The sequence below is a fragment of the Balaenoptera physalus genome (genome assembly GCF_965194825.1).
Source record: "Balaenoptera physalus genome assembly, chromosome: 3".
NCBI classification, from domain to species: domain Eukaryota; kingdom Metazoa; phylum Chordata; class Mammalia; order Artiodactyla; family Balaenopteridae; genus Balaenoptera; species Balaenoptera physalus.
Window position 1 is genome coordinate 123702753 of NC_138890.1, and position 19372 is coordinate 123722124.

The 19372-nt window shown below is 36.7% G+C and overlaps 1 long non-coding RNA gene across 1 annotated transcript in view; it reads right to left on the reverse strand.

The window, feature by feature from the left end:
* The window catches only part of LOC309658607, a 47520-nt gene continuing 28148 nt past the window's right edge, over positions 1 to 19372 (reverse strand). The window contains exon 2 of the long non-coding RNA XR_014262312.1: positions 1 to 19372. This exon is cut by the window's right edge and continues 10093 nt beyond it. This is a non-coding gene — a long non-coding RNA (uncharacterized lncRNA).

Here is a 19372-nt window from a genome sequence, read left to right on the forward strand (position 1 = left end):
GTATAGGAAGTACTAGTTTGTTTAACCATTTACCTATTGAAGGACATCTGGATTGTTTCTAGTTTTTAGCTATTAGGAATACACCTACTATGAACATTCATGTACAGATTTTTAAAAACACAGATCTTACTCTTTCTGGGATAAATGGTTGAGTACAATTGCTAGGTTATATAGTAGTTGCATGGTACTATGGACTGATCTGTGTCTTTCCAAAATTCATATGTTGAAGCCCTAACCCCCAGTACCTCAGAATGTGACTGTATTTGGAAATAGGGAATTTAAGGAGGTAATTAAGGGAAAATGAGGTCACATGGATGGGCCTTAATCCATTATGACTGATGTCCTTATAAGAGGAGATTAGTATACAGACGACACACAGACTGAAGAGCGATCATCTGAGGACACATCAAGAAGGTGGCCATCTGCAAGCCAAGGAGACAGGCCTCAAAAGAAGGCCTGCTAACACCTTGATCTTGGATTTCGAATCTCCAGAACTACTAGAAAATAAATTTCTGTTTATTTCTAAGCCACTTAGTCTGTGGTATTTTGTTATGGCAGCCCAAACAAACTAATAAATGTGGCCAGTTTTATAAGAAACTGCCAAACAGTTTTCCAAAGCCACTGTACCATTCCCACCAGCAATGTATGAGTGAGTGATCAGATTCTCTGAACCCCTTCCAGCATTTGGTGTTGTCTTTACTTGTTATTATAGCCATTCTGACAGATGTGGTGATATCTCATTGCTGTTTTAATTTGCATTTCTTAAATAAGTAATTATGCTAAACCTATTCTCATGCACTTATTTTTCACCTGTATATCATCTTCATAAAATATCTCTTCATGTGGAAGCCCATTTTCTAATTAGATTTTTTTGTTTGTTTTTCACTGTTAAGTGTTGAGAGTTCTTTACATATTCTAGATACTGGTCCTTTGTCAGAGATGTGATCTGCAAATATTGTTTCCTTGTTTGTCGCTTCTCATTCTCTTAACAGAATCTTCTGCAGAGTAAATTTTTTAAAATTTTGATGAGCTCCAATTTATCCATTTTTCCTTTTATAGATCATGCTTTTGGTGTCAAGTTTATGAACTCCTCATGTAACCCCAGATCCCAAAGAATTTTCTCCCATTTTTTTCTACAAGTTTTATAGTTTTATTTTCCTTTTAACCATATGAACCTTTTTGAGTTAATTTTTGTACAAAGTATGAGGTTCAGATCAAGATTCCTTTATTGAAAAGGCAAGCCTTCCTCTATTGAATTCTATTATCCGATTCTGAATGGAGTATGTGACCCAAAAAGTCTAAGAATAATTGTTTTACATAAAAGAGCCTCCATAAAAATTCCTAGACTTTATTAAGGCAAAGCAAACACACTGTGAGTCTCTGTTTTATGTTCTTGCCTCCAAACAATGTACATGAGCCCTCTTTTATCCTCCTTAGCTGAAGAGATAAAAGAACAAATGAGCATGCTCTGAGATCCAAAGTTTTATTTGGTGATACTTACAGGTTCGTGACACTTATTCTGCTCTAATTCATTATTATGTTTGTGAGGGATCAATGCTTATTCTGTCTGAATTCCTGTATTAAACCTCTGGCCTATCTAAACCCAAAGAACCAGCCCAGTGATTTAAGACCAGGCTGCCTCTTTGGAATTCAGTCTCTTGTCCACTGAACCATCAGACTCTCTCAAACTGAATTTCAGTCTCCCCTGGCCACTCTGCACTTGGTTCATCCACACCGTTTTGTAAAGTTATGAGTACTTCCATGGTTGGTCTTTCTTTCCCCGGAAATGGTACCATTAAGTCACTTGGCAGAGGGAAGGAAAGTGAGCTGAATTTTTGATCACAGACTACGGCCTGGGAGAGTCATTAGTTCTGTAGACCAAATACTTCTTCTCTTTCTGGGCACATGAATTGTGCTACCCTACCCTACTCTTTGAAGTTTAGAAAACCATGTGACTTGCTGTGAACAATAAAATATAAGCTGAAGTAATATGTTCTGTTTCATTGAAGTTTTAAGAACTCACGTGCTTCACCATTGCCTCCCTGTGTGGATTAGCAATGTTCAGATGGTAGAGACTCCATCAGCCTGCAGAACTAAGTGAAAAACAACATGAAACAGAGCCCTAGCAACCCAAATGGACATGTAGCATGAATGAGAAATAAACACTGTTGTTTTAAGCCACTACATTTTTTTTTGATTTTTTGAGTTTTGTTTTTTATCACTGCATAATTGCATCCATACTTATGGATATAGTCCCAGTGGCTTTACATGTATTTATTTAGCTGTGAAAATTCATTAAATGAAAATCAAAATTTGAATTAATCTTGATATCCTTGTAAGTCTATATATAGAAATAAATTTGCTAATTGAAAAAAGCTTACAGTCACACCATGTTCCTGAATTAGAGTTTTGAAAACGCAGTTTCTACATGTAGATTAGTAACAGCATTCCATGCGCTAAGACACAAGCAGACTAAAATTTATTACTGGCACTGAGTCAATACTTAATATTTTTTGAATAACTACAATCCACAAGAGGGAGATGAAGCAATTAAACAGCAAAATGCTGAGCAGAAATAGCTAAGTAAATATTTCAACTGTTTGACAGTAGCTTAACAACAAATAATTTAACAAAATTTTGTATCCTCTGAGCAAAGTGCTAGATAGATTTAAAAAAAAGTAAAAACAAAAAAGAAGTCCTTTGCACTTTAGTTTGTGGGTGAGGCAGATGTTAAAAAGATATGACAGCAGAGATGTGCCCCCCGGTTCTATGGGAGCACAAAGAAGGGGTAACGTTATGGTATCCAAGTTTATACATCATGGCAAAAATCCATTTTCAGCTCATACCCACAATGGAAAATTATGTTCTTGATTAACCAGAGCAAAATTTAATCCAGAATGCATGAAGGCAGAACCCAGGAGAACCCAGCCAGAGAACACAGTGTACTCAGAGTACAGAGCCAGAGAAGTGCAGGGTGGGTGCCCCAGCAGAGACAAGTCACTCCTCACTGGAAAACAGAGACAGGCAGCTCAGGAGCTCACTGAGAGAAGCAAAATCTCCCCAGCAATGGAACTGATGGTGCCTAAACCTGCTTAAAGTAAACTTTGAGAGTTGTATAGGTCCTATGTGAACCTCACACAATTTTCTCCCTTGAGGTCCTCAGGGCACTCAGACTGGGAATATAATTGAGATCACTTATTTTAAGACGCACCAGACTGGGGTTTTTCAGCAATTCTTTAGTGAGGATGGAATGTATATTCATAGCAGTCCTTGCTCTGTGTGTGTGTGTGTGTGTGTATGTATGTATGTGTGTATGTGTGTATATGTGTATGTGTGTGTGTGTATATATATATATATATATATATTTGTAAATTGCAAATTATCCTGAATAGTTATGCTTAAATTTATAGTCAGGTCTAGAGTTTTCATTAGATTGTGGGTTTATTTATCATCAACTAATCCTACTTCCATCTTCATAAAATTCTGGATTGAAGAACCATTCTAGGAAATGTAGAGGAGTTTTGGGTTGAACTGCCCTGAATATTACCCAGAGTGGTCAAAATGCGTTACACAGCATCCTATACAAAGTAGTATCTTGACAAGGCTGTTTCCACATAATGCACTTAAGCGAAAATGATGCAATTGGGAGATTAAGTTGAAAAAAACAAGGAGAAAGGATTTGGGGGTAAAAATCTATAAAAATAAAGCCATAATATTCCTCATCCTCGCCATCATATGCAAAATCATGATTTTCTTTCTGTTTTTCAAAACATGAACTTTAAGCAGGTCTATGTGCTCTGACCCAGAAATCCCACCTCTAGAATCTAACCCTATGAAATGATTTAAGACATACATGGAGATTTATAAGCAAAACATCTTAACTGCAGAATGAATAATATTGAGGTGATATTAAAATTTTAAATGATTATAAATATTAACAAGAAATTAAATGAAATTATTTTTTTCTAAATTGGAAAGAAAAGAACGCTATATAAATCTGAGTGGTGACTCTATGTGAAGAAATGCAAAATTATGATCAGCTTGGCTCAAATGCCAAGGAAACTTCTGACCTCTGGCTAGTTCTTAGAATGCACAGTGTTGAAACTATTTTAATCCTGGACCTCAAAGTGCAAGCCTGGGTTCCCTTAGAGTTCACCTCTTACCTTCTTCCTCCTTCTAAAAATGAACACTTCTCAAAGCTGAAAATTTCAGAAGTTGAGTCATTTTCATGTTTTTTTTCTCTTTGCCTGTTTCAAAGAATGGGACACAAAATGCACTTGTGAAGTCAGACTTTGAACCAGAACTTAATTATCATGCTGACAGTGAATCTTAGTGGGTGATTTCCCTGTCATTAACCAAATCATCAATTAACTATTTTATCAAGTCAAGAGTATGTGCTTAACACTATACTGGGGCTACAAGGATATAGAAACCGTGTATGTAAGAGCTGGGCTTTGGCCTCAGGGTACTTGCTCTCCAGCTGACAAGTTACCACCCATAAAAAATGAACCAGGAGTAAATGGCACAGGATGAAAGGGAAGAAAGAGCTAAGTCAGCATGTAGAGGCTAGATGCCAGTAACACTGGTAGAAACTCAATAAGGACCACAGTGACCAGGGGGAACTTGATAGGAGAAGTGAACTTGCACTAGTCCTTGAAGGATAAATAGGGTTTGTGTAAGGAGATGTTAGGGAATTCTAGGAGTTTAGCACAATATGAATGAAAGAATGGTACCAGGGATAACCCGGTTTTAGATTCAAGGGACTTGACATAGAAAGAAGCAATGGAAAATGAAGGTGGGAGAGTGCTTGGGAAGAAAATAGAGTCCCTCTGGAGAAAAAAAAGAAAGAAAGAAAGGAAGGAAGAGATGGTTGGAGGGAAGGAGGGAGAAAAGAAAGAAAAACAGGTGTATTTTGGTTTTTGTGTGTATGTATGTATGAGATATTTTTCCTGAAACTTGAAAGGTAAAATTGTTTTAAACGTTAACTACAGTCTTGATAAATCTAGACTTAAACGTGTTTTGTGAATAATTTTATACTTGATTCAATATAACGAAAAGTAACAACAGATAGGATTTCCTCCATCAAAAGAGGGTGATAGCTAGAGCTCAGGTACCCAAGTCATAATTTCTAGATACTTTCTGAATGCTCCTCAGTTATCCCCAAATAATAATGGTGACCAAGCCGGCTACCCACACCCTCCACCAGCCTCAGCATTCAGAATATCCAGCCCAGGTCACATTTAAAAAAAAAAAAAAAAAGTACTTTCACCTTTGCTTATATAGCACCTTATCCACTGCTCAGCTCCTCCAGGGCATCTCTTTCCTTTGCACCAAGAAGATTTATTCTACATGTATTTACTACTACACATCAGTTACCATATTTTGAAATCACCTGAGGTATGCATGGAGAAGGCGAGGACAGATAAATAGAACAGGCAGATGAATATGGATAGACAGAAAGCCAGGTTGATTGTGAACACATGGAAATTCAATCTCTGCCCTCCAGGAGTTTACAATCCATCAGGAACCAGGTATGCTAATCAGTATGATACACGACAGCTTCAATGCAGAGATACACAGGGCACGTTTACGTGGGGCCAAAGGAGCACCCAAGTCTGCCAGGGGAAGATGGGAAAAAGCTTCACAGAAGTATCTGAGATAAAATTGAAAGAATAGGTAGGAATTCTTGGAACAGGCTCGGGGAAGGCGTTCCAGACAGAATGACCACGCACGGAAAGACACAGATGCATTAGAAAGTATGACATATGTGAGAGCCTCTAGAGAATCGAATATTGCTGAGAGAATGGTTAAGGGGAGACAGGTGGGAGATGAAGCCTGACAGGTAAGCAGCTGCCATCTCATGTGTGATCAGGATAAGTCATAACGGTAGGATACGCCATAGAGAAAACTAAAAAGTATTCCGTTCCGTCATAAAGGTAAAGCGTGCTTCATTTTTGTTCTTCTTAAAGAGTCTGTTTTATTTATTATTTGTATTTATATATTTTTAATTTGGTTTTAATGTGTAGTAAGTAGTGACTATATAACAAGGATATGGAAAACATAGGTAAGGTGTGAATAATAATAGAAATAAGGCCCATTTACCTGCTTTAACCAAAGGAATGTTACTATCCGTCTCTAAAGCCCCTCCCAGGGCCTTGCCCTGCCTTCGTGCTCAGAAATAACCATTAAAGAGCTAAGCCCAGGCTAGGCCACTTCCCTTTCACTCCCTGCGTCCACATGGATGTTTAATTGACTCTTTCCTTCCCATCTTAATCCCACTCCCTGGATATGAAAATAAATGTTTTTGTTTTTTTTTTTTTTAACAGGAAGGGATGTCCCAGATTTTCTATTCTAACACCTTTATTTTACACCAGAAAGCTGAAGCACAGGCAAGTAATATCATCTTGTTAACTAGTGCTAAATTTAGCACTAGCACCTAGAGCTCTAAATGCCAATTCTAGTTTGAGTCAGAAAACCAAGCCTGATTTTGCCTCTAGTTGAGTTACTGCCCCATCTTGCACGAAGCAGTCATCCCTTTATGACACCCTCACTTCCTTGAAACTTCTTTAGTTTGAATCATAGGGAGGCTCAGGATAAAGAGCCAGAAGGAGATAATAGTGAGAACAGCATGGTAAATTGCTATCCTTGTATTTTTGTAACTTTAGGAGAGTTATTATAATAAATTACATCTTCTCCATCTCTGCTTTAATATTTTTTTGAGGGCTTGAGGGTGTATAGTTCCCTCATGTGAAATGGACTAATTATTCATCGTCTCAGCCAAGAGGTGTGTCCAATTAAAGTCTGAGTCACTAGGAGCTTCGATTTAAAATTCAAGAATCCTGTTGGCTATAGATCAAAGATACCATTTCAAGGAACACTCAAATGAGAAAAATTAAAACTTATTTTTTGTCCTTGCTAAGGAACCAAAAAATTACTACAAGAATTAAAGCATCATAAACAAGTACCACGGGGCTCTGCTCTCACATGCTGGGCACAAACCTCAGAGATGTTTGCATGTTGTCTGCAGATGTCTACTTACAGACTCATTAGGGAAGATGGCTTTTGAAAGGCTTTGCATCCTAGGTACGAAAATCATTATTTAGCAGGTAACTTCCAAGCTCCAAATCATTAGCTATTCTTCCCTCATCTGGGTCTTATCTTTTTGTCCTTTAGACTAAAATAACAATAAGGCTGGAACAGACATCCAAAGGCCATTTAATTGTTGAGTGTTGGAGTGGGAAGGGACTTCAAAGACTGATTAATTAACCCCCTCTGTTTACAAGAAGGAAACTGAGGCCCAGAAAAGTATCAGTATCTGTTGAAGGTCATGGAAAGGTGGGACTCGGAATATAGTTCACTATTCTTTTTACTAAATCAGTCATTTTAGCAGGCAACAATATAGATGGCACTTCTTGCACAAAATGCCTACCCTTGCCCAGAGACACGGCTGGTGGAGTCTGCCCATGAACAGAGCCATAGCCCTTGACTTTTCTCTTTAACTCCATGCTTTTGCTCAGAAACAGCCAGCAATCTAGGTTTCATCCCAGGAAAGCCATCTGGAAGAGTTCCCCGGCAGCCCACAGGGATACATCAAGGCTTCCAAAGTGAGCATGCCTGATCTTTAGTCCTGTCAGATCCTGGGGTGGGGGGGGCAGGCCGGGTGGAGATTCTGTCATGTAATACACTAGGGAAAAACTAGCATATTAGCCTATCAGTACTTTACAATAGGCTGCCTGACTTTGTTGAACCTAGGATATCTCCAACTAGTTTGACCACTGTTCCCTCTCTCCTTTATTTTTTCTTTTTATATACCTTTTTTTTTTTAATTTTTGAATTTTATTTTATTTATTTTTTTATACAGCAGGTTCTTACTAGTCATCCATTTTATCCATATTAGTGTATACATGTCATTCCCAAGCTCCCAATTCATCCCACCACGACCCCTGCCACTTTCCCCCATTGGTGTCCGTACATTTGTTCTCTACCTATTATTAACCCACAGAGTTATATCCTGTGGAATGCACCTCGTGAATCCTGCTCCAGGGAACATCCTCTGCCCACCCTGTTGCCTTGATTCAGCTTTCCAAAAAAGGCTTGTGTTCTACTTAGCCACACAGGTAAGCAGAACTTCATTGCTGGGGGTGTGTCCATTTCATCACTTTGTACAGATCCACAATATCGGTTACTGTGACCCATGACAAGTTAGTGATGTTTGTGAGGAGATGTGCTGTTAAGTGTCTTCCACAGGCTTTGACAGGATAAAAACATCAGATCCTTATTCCCATCCCTTATAAAAAATTGCCACAAACTCCGTGCCAACGTTTTTTGTTTTTTCAGGCAACAAGTACACATTTTTCACATTGAATCACATATCATAATAAACATAATTCAACTGATCCTTACAAATTACAATATTTATAGGTAAATTGAAATCCCTTTTTCACCATCTAACTCCTTCCTGAAGGCCAGTTCTTTCGTTCAGGTAAGCAAAAGTGAGTCGATTTAAAGAAAATATTTAATAAATAGCAGTGCAAGTAATTTAGATGTTGCAGAAATTGTGTAGTTGGAAAACAAGTGAGTGGAGTTAGAAAAACACTATCCTTGCTTCACAAAAGTCGATGGCAAATTTCTTGATTTCCCTCTTGCTATTAGATTCATGTACCACTAGACAGTGGATTGCTCAAAAAGCCATAGTTACTGGTGATTTTTATCTCTGTATTATATGTGGAAATTCCTGCCTGTGTCTAAATACCTTCCTGATGATAATAGTATCCTGTCAATAACCAATATGTGATTTCAGTCCTCTTTGAATCTGCAAGCTGCCCTTAATCCTTTGAAAATCTTTTTGCTGTGGGTTTGGAAAAAAAACAAGCAGCAATCATGTCACATTGTATCTCCCCAATGACCTGACAATTGTTTCAAGGATTTCTGATGACACTTGTAATTGGAGTGCAAAGAGCCTCCATGGTGACTGGAAGATGTTACTGCAATTTTTCATTTGACTAAATGATTAGAATTGTTATAAAAATCCTGACATCTGTCATTAGTATCCTGGAAAGAGTTGAAAATTTACCCCAAAGCAAGGATATTTCAACTGGGTCAATTGTGTCAACTGAGCCAGTCACTCTAAGTATCCATCCAGCCCTCCTGTCTCATATTTATAGATGAGACACAAGATGTACTGGTGTTGCAATGGTGTTAAAAATAAAATAACTCCCCATAAACTTAAACATGATCAAAAGTAACACTCATGTAACACCTGGACCTTTCTATCCACCCCACATGTTCCTCCTACCAACCTGACTGCTGACAGTGGGGCTGGATGGCCTGAAAAATATATTTTTAGCACAAATCATCTCGTTATAAATCAGTCAGCATATCAAGAGAACAAACATTTTATTCCTCCTCTCTTCCCTCTCTCTCTCTCCCCCGCCCTCTCTATCTCTCCCTCTCTCTCTCTTTCTCTCTCTCACTCTCTCACACACCCTTTGCTTTTTCTAGAATGTGAGTCCACATGTGAATTTATCTTATCCTTCAAAGTTCTTGCATTTTTGTATTATCTTAAAACTTCGGGTTATTTCCTTCCAAGAAGCCAGTGAATCCAAACAATCTTTACCCTATTCTTCAGTTTGTTCCTCAAAAAACAGAATTTAAAATTCAGTTTTATGCAATCTTCCCATCCTCTGAAAGTAGCTGCTTACACTTGTTAGTTTTTATTAAAGTCATTTCAACAAAACTCGCTTCAGAAATTGGCTTTCTATAGATAATCAATAATGGTATTTTAAATAGTTCTAGATGAAAGCTAGGCAAAATTGGTTGAGTCTATGAACCTTTCTAATACGTTCCCAATGAAACCACGCTGGGTTAAATTTCCTATGCAAGCACAGTAAATCCACTGAAGGAGTGGGTTATAAACTGATATCTGAGAAGCAGGGAATGAGTTATTCCACGATCACTGTATCCTCTGCCTTCTGCCCACAGCGAGGCCAAGCAGGGTACAGAGTGATGCACACCAAGCCCAATGTGGCTGCAAAAACTCATGTTGCTTTTTGCTTCTGAGCACACATAGGCTGGGGTTGGCTTACTTTTAATTTTTGTGTGTGCGTGCTTGCAATTGCAGCTCATTCCCAAGACATAATCCAAACAGAAAAACTATAAGGTTTTCAGACTGGCTCCACATGGAGTGTCTACAAAGGCCTGCAGTGCACGTTGGATGACTTTCAAGTTTTTTCAAAGCCATCTGGAGTCTTTTAAAGTTGTCACTGTTTAAAGAACCTGCAGAGAGGGGAGAGAGCATTTGGATTCTCAGGAGAAAAGGAAGAAATAAGATGTAAGGTAGCCAACAGATGTGGTAGAAAATCAGGTACTGTTCCCTCCACGTGCTTTGGCTATTATCTGCCTTCCTCCTGCTGACTCAGCTATCCTCTCCTAAGGTGGTTCTTCCTCCATAAATACCACCTGCCTCAACACAGGGAGAGTGGCAATCTGCTTTGCCTTTTCTCTGAAAGACCTGGGGTCTTCTCATTCTCTATCATTCTATCTTGTCATTGAAATCTACACAATAGCTGTTTCTCCTTCATTTTGCTCCTACTGTCCTGGGCATACATTGCCAAACCTAGTTCTGAATCTGCAACCAGATAATTTTTATTCTTCCAAGTCTCTTTATCAAATTCTGGCACATCAGTATTTTACTAATGGTAACTTCTCTGCTTTTCATTTCTGGTACATTTAGGCTTTTGATCCCTTCCCTATAAGAAGATCTCCCTCTGCTGCCATGCCCTTCCAGTTCCCCTCTCTACAAAACTCTTGATTTGAATCTAACCATTACTCTCCTTTCAGCTCACTCTTCTACATCCTCCTGTCATATTCACTATTTTTCACTCCCTGCATCTGATCTACTTCCATCAGGATGCTGATTTCCGCTTTAACTTAGGTTTTAATTTCCTGTTTTTCTCTTTTTAGCCTTAATTAACTTTCTTCTCTACCCCACTATTACTACTTGAATAAATATCAAAGATCCATGTGAGCAAAATGAAATTTTTATGACACAAGACTTCATTTTAACTGAATTTCCCTTGAAACGCAAAAAATAAAAGCACAAATCAAAGAAAAGTTGACCCAGCTTGACCCAACAATGTTCTTCAGTGAACGCAAATAAAGGTGATTTACTGTCCACACGTCTGTTCAAACACATTCCCCATCGGTATCATAGAAACCCCATAATCACTGTTCGGGAGTAAAAGGTACACTCAGTTCACATTCTTCCTATTTAGATAACGTGGTCTTAATCAGCAGAGGCTAAAAATAGAGATCCCTGGTTCCTGGAAAAGACTGACTCCAATTTCTCTTTCCAAGGAATTGGAAATGAGATGTCGAAGGGTCTTTGCCTCCTGGGAACATCCAAAAAAAAAAAAAAAAAATTCAAAACACATTTCCTCTACCAGTATTTTCCAAATGAAAGAAGGTTGATGAGTATATTTAGGCTTTGAAAAAAGTTTTCCTATGCAATGTGTAACCTAGAGGAATACACAGATCCTGTTACAGAATTGAATATATATTTCTGAGCCTTGAACTCTTGCAGACAAAGTCAGTCCTAAGTCTAGGAAATGCAGTCTTTTGAAATGTAAAGTTTTACTGCAAAAGGCTGATTTTCTTATCCTTTTTGTCTTGAGAGTTACTAGAAGTAGTGGACATATACATACAGTAGTTATCCCTTATCCATTGGGATACATTCAAACCCCCAGTGCATGCCTAAAACTACAGATGGTACCCAACCTTATATACACTATGTTTTTTCCTATACATACATAGCTATGATAAAGTTTAATTTATAAATTAGACATATCAAGAGATTAACAATAACTAATAATAAAATAGAACAATTACAACAATACTCTGTAATAAAAATTATGTGAATGTGGTCTCTTTCTCAAAATACCTTGTACAAATGTAATCCATTTTCCATCTCAGCTAACCACTTACCACACACTATGGTGGTAACTTTTGCAGTTTGAGGCTCTACAGCAAAACTAGCTCAAATTTCTTTTTCTTTCTTCACAATTTCACAGAGAGAAGATTTGTTCTTACTGTAGATCTTAGCAACCTCAGCATCTGATTTTTTTTCTTTCCTTATTAAATTGAGAACTTTCACCTTTTCACTTAGAGGAAGCACTTTACAGCTTCTCTTTGACATATCCAAATTGCCAGCATCTCTACTCTTTCACTAGGGCCATTATCAAGTAAAATAAGGGTTACTTGAACACTAGCACTGTGATACCTTGACAGGGGATCTGATAATTGAGTTGGCTACCAAGTGACTAATAGGTGGGATACGCTGGACAAAGGAATGATTCACATCCCGGGTGGGATGGGGGGACAGCACAAGATTTCATCACACTACTCAGAATATCACACAATTTAAAACTTATGAATTGTTTATTTCTGGAATTTTCTGTTTAATATGTTTGAACTTTCATGAAAAGTAAAACCCTGCATAAGGGGGGACTACTGTAGGTATGTATTTATCTACTTATCTATCTATCTATCGATTTATGTATCTGCAGTGGGTTTTTTGGTATTTGGGGGATGGTCAATCTGTCCACTAGATCATAAATTGATGATTTCAAACATGGTCATTGGCATGAGTAGATCAATAGCAAACAACATATAATGTTATGTTCCTTAATCCTGAACTGATTTCAATTATCATGTGTTATTCCTCTCTGTTTGGACTTACAAAGTTAAGAAAATTGAAGTTCTGAATATGCCTGTGTTATGTGGAGAAGGGTAGTGTTAGAAGTCATTTCAGGTAATCTGGCACAGTGATAACTGGAGATGAAGAAAGCTCAGTAAATACTGATTATGCTCATTCCCTCTCATCCCAGGCCTGAATGAATCATCCGGAGTGACCACCCACACAGGCCTGTTTTTACTTAATGATTACTCTATGCTATTGTGACCATATATACTTTGATTACAGTATTTCAGAACACTCAGAGTTCTAACCGAACACAATATTTTTATTCTTCCCTCTTCTATACAATGTCCTTATGGAGAAGAATGCATCTTCACTATTATCAAAGCTGAAAAACAAAAAATACCTATGATCACAAGGTTCAACAAATTTCCCTGAGAATGGGGGGAGGTATTTTATATTTTGTTATACTGATATGTCACTGAGTCATTTTTATACTGAGGGCTAAGTTCCTTCCTGGAAGTAAATTTAGAGCAATGAAAAAATGGATTTAAATCTTCTGGGCTACCTAGGGCTAGATTATTGTTAAATTACAAGACTCTTCTAGGGAACCAATTTGTCTTTTCTATCAATTAACAGCATTTGTTCATAAGCTCAAAATACAAATTGAGTTTTAAATCTATCTAAGAATAAAATTGGGAGAGTAACAAGTGAATTATGTTTACCTGTAAGGAAAAAAGAGGGATAAAGAGGTTTAAGTTATCTAATATACTATTTAGAAAAGACGAGAGTAAAATAGAACACTGCTGGCACAAAGAATCACATCTTACATCTTCTCTGCTTCTCTGCTAAGTGATAAAAGATCACATGATTTGAACAGCGAAAAGTGAGATGACGCCTTTGGCTGGGTTTTTCAAGGACAAAAGAGGTAATACTGGGTTGTTAAATGCGCAATCACCTTTTTTATAATACTGTTGTGCAAATGTCAACATCTTCAAATAAATGGCAGGTCACTAAGAAGCTAATAATTAAGTCCCAAGTTTTTGGCTAAAAATCAAAAAGGTAAAACATATCTAACATATAAAAATCATTGCAATTTAACAATAGGGATGAAAATGGCTACTTCTAGAAATACATCAGTTGCAAACTTCTGTCCTTTGCACACACTATTTCCATACCCAAAAGAGTCTTCTCTCACTATTCACTTGAACTCTGACATCCTTCAGATCTCATGCTAAAAAGTTATTTCCTCAGAAAAAAATTCTGATCTCCTTCAGACTAGGTCAGTTTCCCTGGTATATGCTTTTTTTTTTTTTTTTTTAATTAATGAAAATAATTTATTTCACTCTTTTGGCTAGCCAATAATTTTAAAATTTTCTATAACAATTTTGACCAAAGGGGGGCATACTTTTTAAAACCCTTAGATACACGATGCAGTAAAGCAATCGTCAATAATTCATATGGTATTTAAACTTAGCCCAAGCACCGCAATACATAGAGTTTTGTAGCATAACTGAAAAAAAGAATGACTTTCATCTCAGTTTGGGGATCAGGGTATCAAATCATAAAATTATGAACTCGCTTTCTATTAGATGAGAACTATAATAGAATTATACCTCAATTTTGGGGGGAATTTTTTAAAAGTCCTTATAAAATTATGTTTTCTTCCATGTAAAGTTATTTTTTTGGAGTCACGAATCTGCATAATTTCAGAAATCCTTTTTTGACCTATGCTTATTGTATTTATCATCCAACAAATGTGTTGGTACTTCACATTGCCGACGAATATGGTATTCTGTGATTTAAAATTCTTTAGTTATTATCATAATGTTGTTTACCTTGAATCACAGTGGTCTATACCAAATGTTTACTGTTACTTTATGTTTGCCTTATCTCTTCTCTATGTGCTTTTTGTTATGAAATTGAATCAAATTATTTTAGAAACTATTTTAGTCATCTTAAAAAAATTGCAAGTCAAGCATGCCAAAAGTTCCCTTCTGGGCATACTTTTGAATATATAAGTGTGAATTACGTCTAATCTTAAAATTTCTATTAAAAATGGGTTGTTACGAAATCGGCCTAGTGCTGAGGTGATTACTGAAACCATTCCCTTGTGAATGGTTTATAATTTTCATGCTGGTTTCTCATTTTTCCACAACCTTTAAATGTCTGATTTTAAAACATTCCTTTTCTCTCCTTCATTTCTAAGTTTTTGTAGAGTCTCAGACTAGTTTGTTTTCCATGTTTTCTGCATGTAGACACTAAACTTTAAAGCTTATTCATTTTACCATTTTTCACATAAAAAGCAAGTCATCAGTGAATATTATGGTCAGAACTCACTTCTGGCAGCGAATGATTATGATTGGATGCAGGAGACACTTTCTCTAAGACAATCTCCTCCTCAAAAGTATGTGGGGTATGAGGCAGTGATGAGAAAGGTAAGTGTTTTTATAGGCACTGTATTAGACAAACCACAAATTATATGATATTAGGAACCATATATACTAGCAGGTGCTTAATATGTGTTTGTTAAATAAGTTAGTTAATTCTCTGCTGCGAGAGACATCATTCAAGATACATCTGATGTACCAACTTTGTTAATTATTCAGTCCCTCTATCTCTTTTCATTTTGTTTGATTTTTGGCTATGTAATCAAAGACTGAGTTAAAAAATCTTTCACTACAGTTGTGCTCCATTGTGTTTGGCAACTTCTCCTTAATCTCTAGCAATATTCCTGTCCTTGTGAAGCTTACATTCCAGTAAAGTGGTCTGTCAGTAAAACAAGCAAGCAAATACACAAAAATGCATTTGATAGTGGTAAGTGCTATATTTGCATCATAAATTTTATCTTCAATCAATACAAAAATATAATGCTCTTAGTTTTTTGTAGTAATTTCTACTTAAATTTTATTTTTATGCTAGCATGGCAATTCCTAATTCTGATTTGTTAGCATTTGCCTAATACAACTCTGTCCTTCTTTTTATTTTTAATGTTTTTATTATATTTTATTTTGAGAGTCTGTGTCTTTTAATAGCAGAGTATGTCCATTAACATTTATTATTACAAATGATATTTGAATTTATGTCATAAAGTATACAGGATTTGTTATATTACTGATTTATTTGGGGAGAACTAGAACATTTAAGGAATACATAGATGAAAGTAGCCTGAAAAGGAGATTACAAATGAAGAAATAGGATACGAAGGAACCAAGGGAAACGTATTTGATCAAAAGATGAAAGATGGTCAACAGATTCAAAAAGCTACAGAGAAATCTAGTAAAGTGATAATTGACTTTGACAGCTCATCAGCAACAGCAGCCTTCCATTTTCAGCAAGTTGAGAAGAATGTGAGGTAAAATCAAGGTCAAATAATGCACATTGTCTTCTTTAAGAGGTCTTCTCCTCTCTCTCTCTCTCTCACTTCATAGTTCTACTCTGTTTGTTTCCTTTTTCTTTCCCTCTACCCAAACTTCTCCCTGTACACACACAATTACCAACAGTTGCATTAAGAGGAACCCGGTCATACAACCAACATTCACTCTCAATAAGACATCTATGGCTTTACTGATCATCCAAGCTAATCCTCTAGAACAGCACTCACTACACACACCGCTGTCCTTCAACCAGAAAACATCAATTGCTGAGTTACAGTCCTGTGTAGTTGTGCCACCTACTCTCAAGAGTTGATTTTCCAAACTCAGATGTATTTATTTCAGGTTTTATACACTGCATCCGAGGACTGCAAAATTTTTTTTTAGAGCCATGGACTCCTCTCTGTTCTTTGTTTGCTTCTTCGCTACAGGAACGTAGCTTTTGAAGGAAGCTAGAGGGGTGGGATAGGGAGAGTGGGAGGGAGGGAGATGCAAGAGGGAAGAGATATGGGGACATAGGTATATGTACGACTGATTCACTTTGTTATAAAGCAGAAACTAACACACCATTGTAAAGCAATTATACTCCAATAAAGATGTTAAAAAAAAAAAGGAAGTCTTCTTAAACATACACTTGGTGTGCTTCTTTGACTAGAACCAAAGATTGAACTAAACTTAAATTCCACTGACTGCAAAATGAAGAAACAGGTCAGTAGTATTTATTTGCTAAGTGGTTCCTCCTTTTAATATTTTTGATCATTTTTGAAGGAACAGCAACATTTACTACTTGGAAATTGCATTCATACCTAATATTTCCTGCCGATTTGTAAACCTGTGGCCAAGCTGAGGTTGTATGGTGAAAGTGACATGGATAAAGATGCAGAGGACTTAAGTTCAGTCCAAACTGTGCCTCTTTCTAACTGAGTAAACTCAGCACATCACTCAGTTGTCTGGATTTTTGTTTCTTAATTCCTCAACTTTAAAGCAGAAATAACCTCTGCAAGGTTATTATTGAATTAACCAAGATCGTGTGATGTACTTGTTTACTGTAAACCGATAAACAGTATTATATATTATTAGGAGAGGCAGTATAGCATTGTAGAGTGAGAATCAATCAGATCTCTAATCAAATCCCCACTTTACCACTTACCAGCTGTATTAACCTGAGCAAAACATTTAACCTCTCTGAGCCTCTGTTTCTCAAGTCTATAAAATAGAGAAAATACTAGCTAACCTAATATTTGCTGTGAGGATTCATAACCATGTATGTAAAATATTTAATAATAATATCTAGTATACAGAAGATGCTCAATACATATTACATATTATTGATTTAATTATTATTGCACAACTGGGAATATCCAATTTTTTTGAGTGAGAAAAACCATTTCTACAAGAAAATATTTTTTGTCTACAAACTAGCTGAAGAATGAGAGGAATAAAAATAAAGATGAGGTATTTTAGGAACAGAAAGCATCCGCATCCAGTCTAATGTCCTGGCTCATTTTCTAGAACATTTCATTTAATTTAGTTTTCCTGAATTTTTCACCAGACTCCTCACAGCTCATTGAAAACAGCAAGGTTATGTAACCAGGACACAAATTTTATTAACTCCAAGGATCCCAAAGACCCTTTTCTCCTCCAGTTTTTGTTTTGTTATATGCAAATCATGGAAGATGTGGGCTTAAAATTTACACTGAGGTCATTTGTTATTTTGCTTTGGAATTTTTCTTATTATAAACCTAGATATAGTGAAATTCCCAAATGAAGCTATTTTATAGTCTTATTATATTCCAAGAGTCATTCTTCTTTACTGATATGTAGCTTGATATATTCCATCCACCTAGATTGGTTTTAGGAGAGAAAGGCGGAAAGAGTAGATTTTCAAAGTGCTTAGAACAAACTGCACAAATCAACACAGCAGCCATGGAAAATGCACTCTCATTCAGTGTGAATAAAACCCATCCTTAATTTTAATCCATCACATCTGCTTGTATCAAAACATCTCAAGTCAAGATCTTCCTCTACCTCCTTTGAAACACCTTATCTCCAAAATACACAAAAGCGATTGAATCATGTCTCTTTTTAATTCTAAAATTATAATCATATGTTTGATTCTAAATGTTAGTCTGGATCTCTCATTCCAAATTAAATTAACTCTCAGAAGCAAACCTAAATCAGAGATAACCATATGCTCTCATCTCAAACACAGGCGCGCAAAGCTATTTCTAGGATGTTATTTAGTTATGTAATCATCAGTCATTTCATTTTTAGGGTTTTCTCTTATATTATACTGACCACAGGAAAATTAGGTTAGTAAGCATGATATCATATATAACTCCTGGACAAATTCTATCAGTAATACCTTCAGATCATATATAAAGTACCAGGACAGAAGCCAGAAAAGGGCATTGGAGCACAGCCAAATGCCAGTCTCAGAGGCCACATCTAGCACTAGTGAAGCAGCACTGAACTGAGTTTGTATGTGATAGATGGGCCCCAGAAGACATTGCCATATCATCAGTCATCATCATTGTTATTTGGAGGTGCCTCCTGGCATCACAATGGGAGTTGGGGAAAGAGGAAACATTACCAAGCTACTATAAAGCTATTAGTGTCTCTTCTCATTAAACTAGCTTACTTTCTTCTTTTTTAATGTTAAACCATGCACTACAAATATCACAGCTGCTTCTGTATAGACATGAGGAAATCCTCTATCAAGTAGAGGGAAGAAACACACAGGAGCCCTTTGTGAAAAGGCAAAGTACACATAGACAGCCTACACTAAGAAGTCAAACCATGCAGCCAGGAGACCAAGCAGTGCTTAGAAAGAGATGTTTTTATTTGAAGAAAAATATGACAGCACTGGAAGTGATAACCTGGCTAGATTCTAATAAAAAATACCATCCTCAGATAGGCCAAAGATTTATCCAGCTCGGTGTTGTCTTACATAGCAGCCCTAAGCACTTTTTTCTGGAAGGGTCTGACTGCTGTCATTATCGGCAACTTTAACTTTAAAAAAAACAAAAAAACCTAGGTGTGTACCTAGACCTCCTATCCTTTTATAACGTGTAGAGTTATCCTAGAAAAGTTTAATGAGTTCCCATAAGGAATCGTAGCTGGGATGGTTCTTTTACTGCCTGTGTTTCATCCCAATTGAAAGGAACTTATATCCTGGAAAGAAGAGATTCAATGTTTTAGCTGATAGTTGGCCAGAAAATGGAATATGGAGCATATCATTCACAGGAAGAAAAAGAAAGTATTGGATTGGCCAAAAAGTTCGTTTGGGTTTTTCTGTACGATG